This window comes from Rana temporaria, chromosome 3 (genome assembly GCF_905171775.1).
Source record: "Rana temporaria chromosome 3, aRanTem1.1, whole genome shotgun sequence".
In the NCBI taxonomy this organism is placed as follows: Eukaryota; Metazoa; Chordata; class Amphibia; order Anura; family Ranidae; genus Rana; species Rana temporaria.
Genome location: NC_053491.1, coordinates 290,683,603 through 290,697,119, shown reverse-complemented (window position 1 = coordinate 290,697,119; position 13,517 = coordinate 290,683,603).

Below are 13,517 nucleotides of genomic sequence, written 5' to 3'. Positions count from 1 at the left end.
AAGCTTGCTACAGATGCCAGTATAATTCCAGAGCCCCTGAGACCACCAGAACGGGGGTTCCCACCATAAAGCTCATTTAGAGACTGTACAGGAGGGACTTCCAAACAGGAGAGGCTGAACCTGCTGGGGCGATCTGCGGTAAGAGGCATGCTTCTTGCTTGTTCGTCCAATCTGTCAGGTGAGGATAAAAAAAGAGAATGGTGCGGGGCGTCTCCCCTTCAAATTTATAGCTAACCAATCCTGTCAGGTTGTGGGGGCGGAGTCACAACCCAGTGTGTGCTGCCATGAATGTGTCAGGAAAACAGCGATAATAAATTATAATCACTTGCAGAATTATGCGATAGCGATTTGTGGGGAAATTTGTCATAAAAAAATAAAAGTAATGACAGCGACAATTCTGCAACTGAGCAAATTTCAGTGATTTTGAGTTGATTACCGTACATTATTGAATCATTTTTATTATAATTATATTATTATTTGTTATAATTATTTATAATTATTTATTATATTATAATTTATATATTTTTTTTTTTTAAATGTCATACCCGGGATCCCTTCAATACTCTTGTTTGGTCATATTTAAGTGAGTTATTCCTAAAAATTACAGGCCTACAGTATAAAACGCCAAATTTCCTTGCAAATAATGGTACTGCTTTCAGCACCTTTTTTTCTGAAAGAATCATACCGCCAGGGAGGCTAATTAATTTTGGTTTTGCGCTATACTGTAGCCCTTTACTATGTGACCAGGCTGCTGTCAGACAATGATACAAAAAAAGGAGAATATGGGAATCCCACCTATTTCTAAACTGCAGTACTCACTGATAGTAAAATAACAAAAAACTAAGAAATACACACCCAATAGAGTTAACTGCATATTTATTAAATTAGACACTAAAATCATGTATCAAAAAGTACCAATAGACATACAAAAAAATGATTATCTGGATTATCCGAATGGGAATTTTTTGTATTTATTCCCTATTATTATAGGGAATAAATACAAAAAATTCCCATTTGGATAATCCAGTGACGGTATGCTCAGCTGACTAGCTAAAAAGGAACCTCCCCATAGGCGAGGCAAGTTAACAGCATGCACACCCACCCTCCCCTGAAGACACCTAGTACAATGACCAAGTCGCTATATAAAGCAGGTGGATTCATATACATATATATATACAGGGCTTTTTTTCTCAGACAATAGGTGCAGGAACTCCCCTTTTCTGAGTCACTTGTTTTCTCTGCTCCTACCCACCTCTGAGCAACGTCCCTTGGTTCCATCCCCTACCCACCTCCCAGTACCACCCCTTTTAGACAATACAGAACCAAGTATAATTTTGTTGTGCTAAGTCAATTGTATGGAATTTGGTTTCCCCTTCAGCCAGCAACAATAGATCCCCCTAACAATGTACCACCCACAACAAAATTCCCCATCAACAGATCTCCGCACAGCGAGAATTAATAGACTCTCTGGTAGCCATCAACAATAGACCCCTCTCCCAACAGTAGATTTCCTTCAGAAACAACTGACCCCCCAGCAACAATAGGTCCCCCACCAGCAACACTAGACCTCCTCAGCAACAATAGACCCCCTGCAAAAATATATGCCCTCCAGCTAGAAAAGATCAGTCAGCAGTGAGCATCAATACCCTGCAGCACATCCCAGCACCCCTTGACATTACATACAGTCAGTCCAGAAGGTGCCGGAACTGCGTTCCCCCACGTTCCCGCTGAAAAAAAGCCCTATATATATATATATATATATATATATCAATTTTGTTTTGCCTCCATTGCTTGGGTTCCGCATATGGACAGTGTTAATAATACCTGTTTTCAGGATACACTGCCCCACGTAGGAACACAATAGGTTTTATTTATATAGCAACTCGGTCATTGTACTAGGTGTATTTGGGGGTGTTTGTCTGGGGGAGGGTGGGTGTGCATGCTGTTTACTTGTCTCTCCTATGGGGAGGTTCCCCATAGCTAGTCAGCTGTGCATATCATCACTGGATTATCCTAATGGAAATGTTTTTGTATTTATTCCCTATTTTTATAGGGGATTCTGTTTTTTTGTATGTCTATTGGTACTTTTTGATACATGATTTTAGTATCTAATTTAATAAATATGCAGTTAACTCTATTGGGTGTGTATTTGTCAGTTTTTTTGTTATTTTTTTCTATTTGTAGCTGTCAGACAATGACATCTGATCATGGAAGTAAACAGATGCCGGTTATCAGCTTTTTTCTCCCTCACGCTGACAATGTAAGGAAAAAAGAAGAAAGCCATTAACCAGCTTCTGTTACAGAGACATTGGTCCCCACAGTGCCCACCAGTGCTTCTAATCAGTGCCCACCAGTGCCATCTATCAGTGCCCATCAGTACTGCCAATCAGTGCCTCACCATCAGTGCCACTTATCAGTGTCGCTTATCTGTGCCCATCAGTGCAGCCTCATCAATGCCCACCCGTGCCACCTCATCAGTGCCCATCAGTGTCACCTATCAGTGCCACTTATCAGTGTCCCTTCATGAGTGCCTATCAGTGCAGCATTTCAGTGCTCATCAGTGCACATCAATGAAGGAGAAAAATTACCTGTTTGCAAAATTTTATAACAAACTATAAAAATCTTTTTGGTTCTTTTTCTAAATGTTCAGTCTTCTTTTATTTATTTTTAAGCAAAAAAACAAACAAACAAACAACCCAGTGGTGAATAAATACCACCAAAAGAAAGCTCTAGTTGTGTAAACAATATGAAAAATTGGCCTGGTCATGTTAGGGGGTATAAGTGGCAAGTAAGCAAGTGGTTAAAATCCACACAGCCACATCATTCCTTCATACAGCTCTGTGTGTAAATGAACTACAAGCCCCAGCACCCTTTGCGGTTGATGGCTTGCAGTTCTCAATGAACACAGCACTGTGGTAGTTTATAGATGTCTTCCTGTCAGTGTATCTGCCTGCCTTTACGGGACACACAAAAATACTAACAGATCTAAAGGAGACCGGCATGGTAGCAGCGATCTGCTGATCACTGGTGCAATACTTAAAGGCACCAAAAGAAAAAAATAATAAATGCACATTGTTTTACCAAAAAAAAATGTATTTATTATATTTCTCTAAAGGGTGAACTTATCCTTGAAGTTAGAAGCTGATTGGCTACCATGCACCAGATTTTGCATTCTACAGTTTTAGTAAATCAGCTGCATAGGCTAGCATGGGGGGGGGGGGGGGGCGTTTAGAAGCAGAGAAAGAAAAAGCTTAAATGCCTGTAAAAGCAGAATTTTGAGCTCAAGTGTGCATGAGGCCTGAAAATAATAATAGCTAAGCTTCTTAAATCTAGGTCCACACTTGTGCAGCACCTTTGCACCATAAATGTCATGGGTACAGCAGCCCAATCATTTGAACGGGCTGGTATACCCACAAGGAATGCATAGAGAGTATTCCCAATTCTTTTTTTAAATTGTGCCGTGCTAGCCCATGTGGTTTCACGCAAGCAAAAAGATGAGCATTTTGCTGAACTAATGGTACCTCTGCACATCTGCTAAAGAGCAGAGCGTTTTGCCTGTGGGTCGGGAACGTGTGTAATTTTGCAAGCTTTCCCGACCAGCACAAGTGTAAACTTAAGCTGAATTCCAGGTATTGTGAAAGGAGGAGTCTCCTGCGCTTGCCAAATGAATCACCAAATAATTGAGGGAACCAATGTGTTTAAATATGTAAGAATGCTGCTCAAATCTAAAAAGTGTACAAATCACTAAAAATTTTAATATATAAATGTGATGAGCGCAACCTCTAAAAGACTATCTAAATAGTGTATATATAAGGGTCAATACTATAACAAAGAATGTGAGTACCAATAAAGTGCAAATATGCAATAGTAAACTGAAAAAAGTGGAGCGTCAGTGAAACAGAGTGTATGACGATCAAATAACACTATGGCCCAGATTCTCAAAGGAGATTCAAAGGCGTATCTCCAGATACGCCGTCGTATCTCTGAGTCTGAGCGGTCGTATCTATGCGCCTGATTCTTAGAATCAGTTACATATAGATTTCTATTAGATCCGGCCGGCGTAAGTCTCTTACGCCGTCGGACCTTAACTGCATATTTACGCTGCCCGCTAGGGGCGTGTATGCTGATTTACGCCTAGAAATATGTAAATCAGCTAGATACGCGAATTCATGAACATACGCCTGGCCGACGCAGTACAGATACGCTGTTTACGTTATGCTTTTCCCGGCGTAAAGTTACCCCTGCTATATGGTGGCGTACATGCAGCATACCAATGTTAAGTATGGACGTCGTTCCCGCGTCGAATTTTGAAAAATTTACGTCGTTTGCGTAAGTCGTCTGTGAATGGGGCTGGACGTCATTTACGTTCACGTTGAAACCACTATGTCCTTGCGGCGTACTTTGGAGCAATGCACACTGGGATATTCCACGGACGGCGCATGCGCCGTTCGTGAAAAACATCAATCACGCCGGGTCACATAACATTTACATAAAACACGCCCCCCTGTTCCACATTTTAATTAGGCGGGCTTATGCCGGCCTATTTACGCTACGCCGCCGCAACTTACGGAGCAAGTGCTTTGAGAATACTGCACTTGCCCGTCTAAGTTGCGGAGGCGTAAGACTGCACTTGCCCGTCTAAGTTGCGAAGGCGCCCGCTCAAAGATGCGCCAATCTACGTGAATCTGGGCCAAAATCTCTAAATATATAAAATATAAGAATGTATGACACCTGAATAAAGTGCTAACAATGCAAAAAGGTCAATGAGCAACATGTGAATAAATAAACAAATAGCAATCAGTCCAAAGTGCTGTTGATAGTATACATCAAATAATGGCTTCAAGTGCTTAAGATTATCAATGTGCTTCGAGTGATGGTCCTCCAAACCAGAGATCATAACCATATACGACTACAGGACTTCTAACTGCAGAAATGCTGTCCTTAGTGTGCAGCTTCCTGATGTCCTTGATGGTAGCGATGGTGGTTTTCAGTAAAATGGAGGCTCACAATAGATAAACCAATCCCAGAAGAGAAAGACACAGAAGGGCTCTCATTGTGAAATTGTAAAACCCAAAGAGTTTAAGGAAACATAAAAAGTGGGTGCTTACAAGCAGAGTAAAAACAAAGCAGGAATAAAAACCGTAATACCGAATGAACTCCACGTCACTTCCAGTCACATGCAGCATCCCTTATGCGTTGCGTCACCTCACGTGACTTCATCAGTCTTTTTTAGAGGTTGCGCTCATTGAATTCCAGGTATGTTACATAATTTATCACAGTAGTGGTAAACTTTCTTGATATGGGGGGCCTCAAGTGCAGCCCCGACATCACCAAAGGCCCACACATAAAGTTCAGTGAATGTTCATTATCAGAGACAACAGCCTGCCCACACCATCTAAATTACTAAAAATAGTGGGGGTTATCCTCAAAAGAGATACTCCGACTTAACTGCTGTTCAGTCTGTGTGTAACTTTGGAAACGATCCTCAAAAGGCTTTTTCCAAAGTTACACAGAAGATCCGGCATGTGTAATTGAATTACACTGCCTAATTTTAGGATGCAGTACCGCATCCGCCGCTGGGGGCATTTCGAGTCGAAATGCCGTTGCTAGTATGCAAATTAGCACTTAAGGCGATCCACAAAGCTTTCTAGCTTCCTTTTTGCGCCGTAAGTGTTATTTTGCAAGTGTAAAATTAGGGCTCGTTTTACAAAGTGTAAAGTTAGTCACACCTTGTAAAGGCCCATTGCAGCGACGGCATTTGGTATGCTTTCCCGAGGGAGAACTCCACGTCAATTTGTAAAAAACAAAACCGGCATGGGTTCCCCCCCAGGAGCATACCAGGCCCTTAGGTCTGGTATGGGTTGTAAGGGGACCCCCCCTACGCCGAAAAATCGACGTAGGGGGTCCCCTACAATCCATACCAGACCCGTATCCAAAGCACGCTACCCGGCCAGCCAGGAAGGGAGTGGGGACGAGCGAGCGCCCCCCCCCCCCCTCCTGAGCCGTGCCAGGCCGCGTGCCCTCAACATGGGGGGGTTGGGTGCTCTGGGGCAGGGGGGCGCACTGCGGGCCCCCCCACCCCAGAGCACCCTGTCCCCATGTTGATGAGGACAGGACCTCTTCCCGACAACCCTTGCCATTGGTTGTCGGGGTATGCGGGCGGGGGCTTATCGGAATCTGGGAGTCCCCTTTAATAAGGGGGCCCCCAGATACCGGCCCCCCACCCTAAGTGAATGGATATGGGGTACATCGTACCCCTATCCATTCACCTGGAGGCAAAAAGTAAAAGTTAATAAACACACAACACAAGGCTTTTTAAAATATTTTATTATTCTGCTCCGGACGCCCCCCCTGTCTTCGTTATTAGCTCAATTACCAGGGGGGGCTTCTTCTTCCGCTCTCCGGGGGTCTTCTCCGCTCTCCGGGGGGGGTTTCTTCTTCCGCTCTCCGGGGGGGGCTTCTCCGGACTCCGGGGGTCTTCTTCCATCTTCTCCCCTCTTCCGCTCTTGACTTGGCGAACCCCGGTTCTTCTGCAGCTCTCCGGTGCCTTCTTCTTCAGCGCTGGCTGCCTGCTATGTTTGTGTGTTAGCTCGATTTCAAACAGGCAGCCGGCGCGGTCTTCTGTGGCGTCAGGGTCTTCTGGTCTTCTCTTCCTTTCTTCCGATGTTGCCTCGTCGCCTGTTGTCGCTGTAATGATGGAAGCGCGCCTTGCATCACATTTATATAGGCATCACCGTCCCATCATGCTCCGGCAGGTACCCACGTGGTGGGTGCACGTGGGTAGGCACCCACCACGTGGGTACCTACCGGAGCATGATGGGACGGTGATGCCTATATAAATGGGATGCAAGGCGCGCTTCCATCATTACAGCGACAACAGGCGACGAGGCAACATCGGAAGAACAGAAGACCAGAAGACCCTGGCGTCACAGAAGACCGCGCCGGCTGCCTGTTTGAAATCGAGCTAACACACAAACATAGCAGGCAGCCAGCGCTGAAGAAGAAGGCACCGGAGAGCTTCAGAAGAACCGGGGTTCGCCGAGTCAAGAGCGGAAGAGGGGAGAAGATGGAAGAAGCCCCCCGGAGTCCGGAGAAGCCCCCCCCCGGAGAGCGGAAGAAGAAACCCCCCCCGGAGAGCGGAGAAGACCCCCGGAGAGCGGAAGAAGAAGCCCCCCCTGGTAATTGAGCTAATAACGAAGACAGGGGGGGCGTCCGGAGCAGAATAATAAAATATTTTAAAAAGCCTTGTGTTGTGTGTTTATTAACTTTTACTTTTTGCCTCCAGGTGAATGGATAGGGGTACGATGTACCCCATATCCATTCACTTAGGGTGGGGGGCCGGTATCTGGGGGCCCCCTTATTAAAGGGGACTCCCAGATTCCGATAAGCCTCCGCCCGCAGACCCCGACAACCAATGGCAAGGGTTGTCGGGAAGAGGTCCTGTCCTCATCAACATGGGGACAGGGTGCTCTGGGGTGGGGGGGCCCGCAGTGCGCCCCCCTGCCCCAGAGCACCCAACCCCCCCATGTTGAGGGCACGCGGCCTGGCACGGCTCAGGAGGGGGGGGGCGCTCGCTCGTCCCCACTCCCTTCCTGGCCGGCCGGGTAGCGTGCTTTGGATACGGGTCTGGTATGGATTGTAGGGGGACCCCCTACGTCAATTTTTCGGCGTGGGGGGGGTCTCCTTACAACCCATGCCAGACCTAAGGGCCTGGTATGCTCCTGGGGGGGGAACCCATGCCGTTTTTTTCTTTGAAAATGGGCATGGAGTTCTCCCTCAGGAATGCATGCCGCTGTCATTTTTTTTATCCCCGACGCAACTTTAAGCCGTCGCGATCCTCAAAACTCGGCGTAACGTAACTTCGCGCATGCGCAGTACGGCCGGCGCGCATGCGCAGTACGGCCGGCGCGGGAGCGCGCCTCATTTAAATAGGACTCGCCCCATTTGAATAGGAACGCCTTGCGCCGGCGGAATTTTAGTTACACAGCCTGAAATTTCTAGATAAGTGCTTTGTGGATCAGGCACTTAGGTAGAAACTTTAAGGCAGTGTAACTTAAATTGGATTTTTTAAGTTACGTCAGGTTTTTGTGGATCTGGCCCAGTGTGTGAACCTAAAAATTTATTGTGAACAAAATGAGGTTAATTGAATAATAAAGTGCACATAAAGTATGTACCACGGATATTGTTGTGAAACAGATGTAAACCCGATTTGTAAATTGACTCTATACCCAACTGAATGGGACAAGATCCATACAGTGATGCTGCTTGGAATAAATGTACAAAACAGAACAACCAGTCCTAATAAAGTCCTCAAGACAAAAATAGTGCATAAACACAATTGCAGTGACAATCTTGGTGATGATTTTCTTGAAAGAACATCCGTTGAAGGAAACAATCCAAAACTTAAAGTGACTTGCTACCTTCACCTTCACCTTCACCACAGTTGCAAATAAACGACACCCAAAAGTGCTCAAGGTAAGGATGGCAGCTTACCAGAACACATTGACCCTTTTAATTAAAATAGAGGTTTGATGTGCTTGTAGTTATAATGGATGATGGCAGATAGGGGAAATTGATGCAGACAAGATCAGAACTTCCCATACACTGGCAGGCTCAGAACCGGATATGCAAATGACAAGATAGACTGAACATAGTGTAATCCCATTTAATAAAAAAATTCAAATACAAGCGACAAGCCAAGTGGCTGCTTACATTTGTGTGTACCTCGGACCCGGCACTGAGGCTGGATAGCAGTTCATATGGCTGAGTACACAAAGTCCCGTAATGGAGATGCCTTGCTTGCTTTCCACCTGTGACGGTGGTGAGCCAGGGGGACCGGAGGTGACGTAATCACGTGACCTAGTTGCGCCTCGACAGCTGTTTCGTTATGCACATCATCAGGAAGCGTGCTTAGGTCACGAAAATACTTCCATTATAAAGGCCGGTCAATTAACTTTCGATGGGAGGAGTAAGGAAACCGGATCCAGCCTCTGACCCGGGTCCTCCCACTCCATACAAATAGCACGTTAACTGACTATTTAGACACGTAATACCCCTAGGCTAAAATGAGCTACTTTTAAATAGATATCGCATGAGACATCATCACAAACAAGTAGCTAGTTGCTACAGAATAATTAATTGGCATTAATCATAAAACAACATATTTTTAAAACACCTAGAATAAAAAAAATATATTTAATATTAGCAATCCTATAACCATAAAAATAAAAATATAGGGCCAAATCCTCAGCCAGGCGGCGTAACTTAACTTTCAGCAGTTAAGTTACACTGACTTAAAGTTTTTACCTAAGTGCCTGATCCTCAAAGCACTTACGTAAAAATTTCAAGCCGTGTAAGTTAAGTGCCGCCGTCGTAAGGCGTTCCTCCTCTCCGGGGGGCGTTTACAATTTAAATGAGGCGCGCTCCCGCGCCGGCCGTACTGCGCATGCGTGTGACGTCATTTTCCCGACGTGCATCGCGCGAACGTAATTGACGCCGGGCGGCTTTGTGGATTGCGACGGGACACTAAAGTTGCGACGGGTGAAAAAAAGACGCGCCGGGAAAACAAATAATTTTTAAAAAAAATGACAGCGTCGCTCGGCATGCATTCCTGAGGGAGAACTCCATGCCAATTTTCAATGAAAAAAACGGCATGGGTTCCCCCCCCAGGAGCATACCAGGCCCTTAGGTCTGTTATGGGTTGTAAGGAGACCCCCCCTCCGCCGAAAAATTGACGTAGGGGGTCCCCCTACAATCCATACCAGACCCGTATCCAAAGCACGCTACCCGGCCAGCCAGGAAGGGAGTGGGGACGAGCGAGCGCCCCCCCCCCTCCTGAGCCGTGCCAGGCCGCATGCCCTCAACATGGGGGGGTTGGGTGCTCTGGGGCAGGGGGGCGCACTGCGGGCCCCCCCACCCCAGAGCACCCTGTCCCCATGTTGATGAGGACAGGACCTCTTCCCGACAACCCTTGCCATTGGTTGTCGGGGTCTGCGGGCGGAGGCTTATCGGAATCTGGGAGTCCCCTTTAATAAGGGGGCCCCCAGATACCGGCCCCCCACCCTAAGTGAATGGATATGGGGTACATCGTACCCCTATCCATTCACCTGTAGGCAAAAAGTAAAAGTTAATAAACACACAACACAAGGCTTTTTAAAATATTTTATTATTCTGCTCCGGACGCCCCCCCTGTCTTCGTTATTAGCTCAATTACCAGGGGGGGCTTCTTCTTCCACTCTCCGGGGGTCTTCCGCTCTCCGGGGGTCTTCTCCGCTCTCCGGGGGGGGCTTCTCCGGACTCCGGGGGGGGCTTCTCCGGACTCAGGGGGGCTTCTTCCATCTTCTCCCCTCTTCCGCTCTTGACTCGGCGAACCCCGGTTCTTCTGCAGCTCTCCGGTGCCTTCTTCTTCAGCGCTGGCTGCCTGCTATGTTTGTGTGTTAGCTCGATTTCAAACAGGCAGCCAGCGCGGTCTTCTGTGGCGTCAGGGTCTTCTGGTCTTCTGTTCTTCCGATGTTGCCTCGTCGCCTGTTGTCGCTGTAATGATGGAAGCGCGCCTTGCATCCCATTTATATAGGCATCACCGTCCCATCATGCTCCGGTAGGTACCCACGTGGTGGGTGCCTACCCACGTGCACCCACCACGTGGGTACCTACCGGAGCATGATGGGACGGTGATGCCTATATAAATGGGATGCAAGGCGCGCTTCCATCATTACAGCGACAACAGGCGACGAGGCAACATCGGAAGAACAGAAGACCAGAAGACCCTGACGCCACAGAAGACCGCGCTGGCTGCCTGTTTGAAATCGAGCTAACACACAAACATAGCAGGCAGCCAGCGCTGAAGAAGAAGGCACCGGAGAGCTGCAGAAGAACCGGGGTTCGCCGAGTCAAGAGCGGAAGAGGGGAGAAGATGGAAGAAGCCCCCCTGAGTCCGGAGAAGCCCCCCCCGGAGTCCGGAGAAGCCCCCCCCGGAGAGCGGAGAAGACCCCCGGAGAGCGGAAGACCCCCGGAGAGTGGAAGAAGAAGCCCCCCCTGGTAATTGAGCTAATAACGAAGACAGGGGGGGCGTCCGGAGCAGAATAATAAAATATTTTAAAAAGCCTTGTGTTGTGTGTTTATTAACTTTTACTTTTTGCCTACAGGTGAATGGATAGGGGTACGATGTACCCCACATCCATTCACTTAGGGTGGGGGGCCGGTATCTGGGGGCCCCCTTATTAAAGGGGACTCCCAGATTCCGATAAGCCTCCGCCCGCAGACCCCGACAACCAATGGCAAGGGTTGTCGGGAAGAGGTCCTGTCCTCATCAACATGGGGACAGGGTGCTCTGGGGTGGGGGGGCCCGCAGTGCGCCCCCCTGCCCCAGAGCACCCAACCCCCCCATGTTGAGGGCATGCGGCCTGGCACGGCTCAGGAGGGGGGGGGGGGCGCTCGCTCGTCCCCACTCCCTTCCTGGCTGGCCGGGTAGCGTGCTTTGGATACGGGTCTGGTATGGATTGTAGGGGGACCCCCTACGTCAATTTTTCGGCGGAGGGGGGGTCTCCTTACAACCCATAACAGACCTAAGGGCCTGGTATGCTCCTGGGGGGGAACCCATGCCGGTTTGGAATTTACAAATTGCCGTGGAGTTCTCCCTCGGGAATGCATACCAAATGCCGTCGCTTGAATGGGCCTTTACAAGGTGTGACTAACTTTACACTTTGTAAAAGCAGCCCTAGTTTTACACCAGGCAAACTAACACTTACGGCGAAAAAACTAGGTACAAAAGCTTTGAGGATCGCCCTAAGTGCTAATTTGCATACTAACAGAGGCATTTCGACTCGAAATGCCCCCAGTGGCGGATGCGGTACTGCATCCTAAGATCCGGCAGTGTAAGTCCCTTACAGATGTCGGATCTTCTGCCTAACTTAGGAAAACTGCTTCTGAGGATCAGTTCCAAAGTTAGAACCAGAGATACGACGGCTTACGCCGGAGTATCTCTTTTGTGGATTTGCCCCATAGTGCCTTAGGAATTGAAAATTTAAATTAAAAAATGTATTTATAAAACTAGCTGAGTTGCCAAGAAAAGGGGGGAAAACAAATAATTAAATAATACAACTACTTCAGACGTCCCAATATTAGTGGACCTAAATACAACTTTACTCATTGGTTAAAAAACAATTGAGGTCCAGCTCTATATTGAGTCCCTTGGGCTGCATAGTATCCAATCGATACAGCCACTGGGTCTCATTTTGGGATACAGCCTTCTTAAGGTCTGTTCCTCGCCTGTTGTATATGGCTCTATCTATGCCATAAAACACAAGTCTGACAAGGATCTTTATTATGACATTGAAGAAAGTGACGTGACACACTATGATTAGGGAAGCCCTTGGTGATGTTTGTCACATGTTCATTAATCCTGACCCTAAGTTCTCTCGTGGTGGGCCCCACATATTGTAGAGAGCAGGGACATTCCAACACATATGTTACGTGTTTAGAGTAACAGGTTTTCCAATATTTTTATTAAAGTTTCAAAAGATTACAATAAAAAACAAGAACATCGTTTGTCATTGCCATGAAAATAGACATACAAGTACGAGTGATTGAAAGCTCCATATACTAGAACTGCCAGTGAACAAGATCCAAATCAGATTTATCTCAGGACCTCCTAACTACATTTCCAACTGGCCTCAGGGACCCGTTAAACAATAACAAATTTGGAGAAAAAATTAAAAAAAGAGAAAGGGGATAGCTAAGAAAAAAAAAGGAGGGGAAGGGAGGTGCACTCTTACCTCAAAAGACAAATCTCTAATATTGGCCCAGATAATTACGTGGTGCATCAAGAGGTGATTTAAGAAGATTAACCTGGGTTAAAGAGTATATAAAATTGTATGTACGAATCCAGAATCGTCTCACCTTCTGGCATGTCCACCAAATGTGATACATGGTACCATCTGAGTTACATCCTCTAAAGCACCGCGGGGACGCCCCCGGGACAAACGTTGCTACCCGCACTGGGACCATATACCACCTCATCAATACCTTGTGATTTGCCTCTATCAAAGAGGTGTTGATATAGGACTTAGATGCACTTTGTGTCAGTTTGCTCCACTCAGTAGTTTCTAAGGACGTACCGATATCCTGTTCCCACTTTTGCATATAAGCCAACTTTTAAAAGTTTGAGGATAGGAAACCATAAATCTGAGATATATGGCCTGTATGTTTGTCAAAGGTTCTGCAAAGGTGCTCCACAGGGGTAAATGTGACAAGATCAGAAGTGCGATTCAACGTCGCTAAGAAATTAGCTACTGTATTTGGGTGTAGCGGTAGAACTCAGAATTTGGAAGGTTATACTTCTCCTGCAGGGCCGATTTTGACAAAGCTCCCCTATGATCACAGAGATCCGCTATTCTTATCAGTCCCTTGTTGGTCCACCAAGAAAAATCCTGGGGGCGGAGACCCGGGGCAAACAAAGGATTATGGAACAATGACGCCAAAGGCGTGTGGAGATTTAAATCCATGCGTAGTTGCTAGTC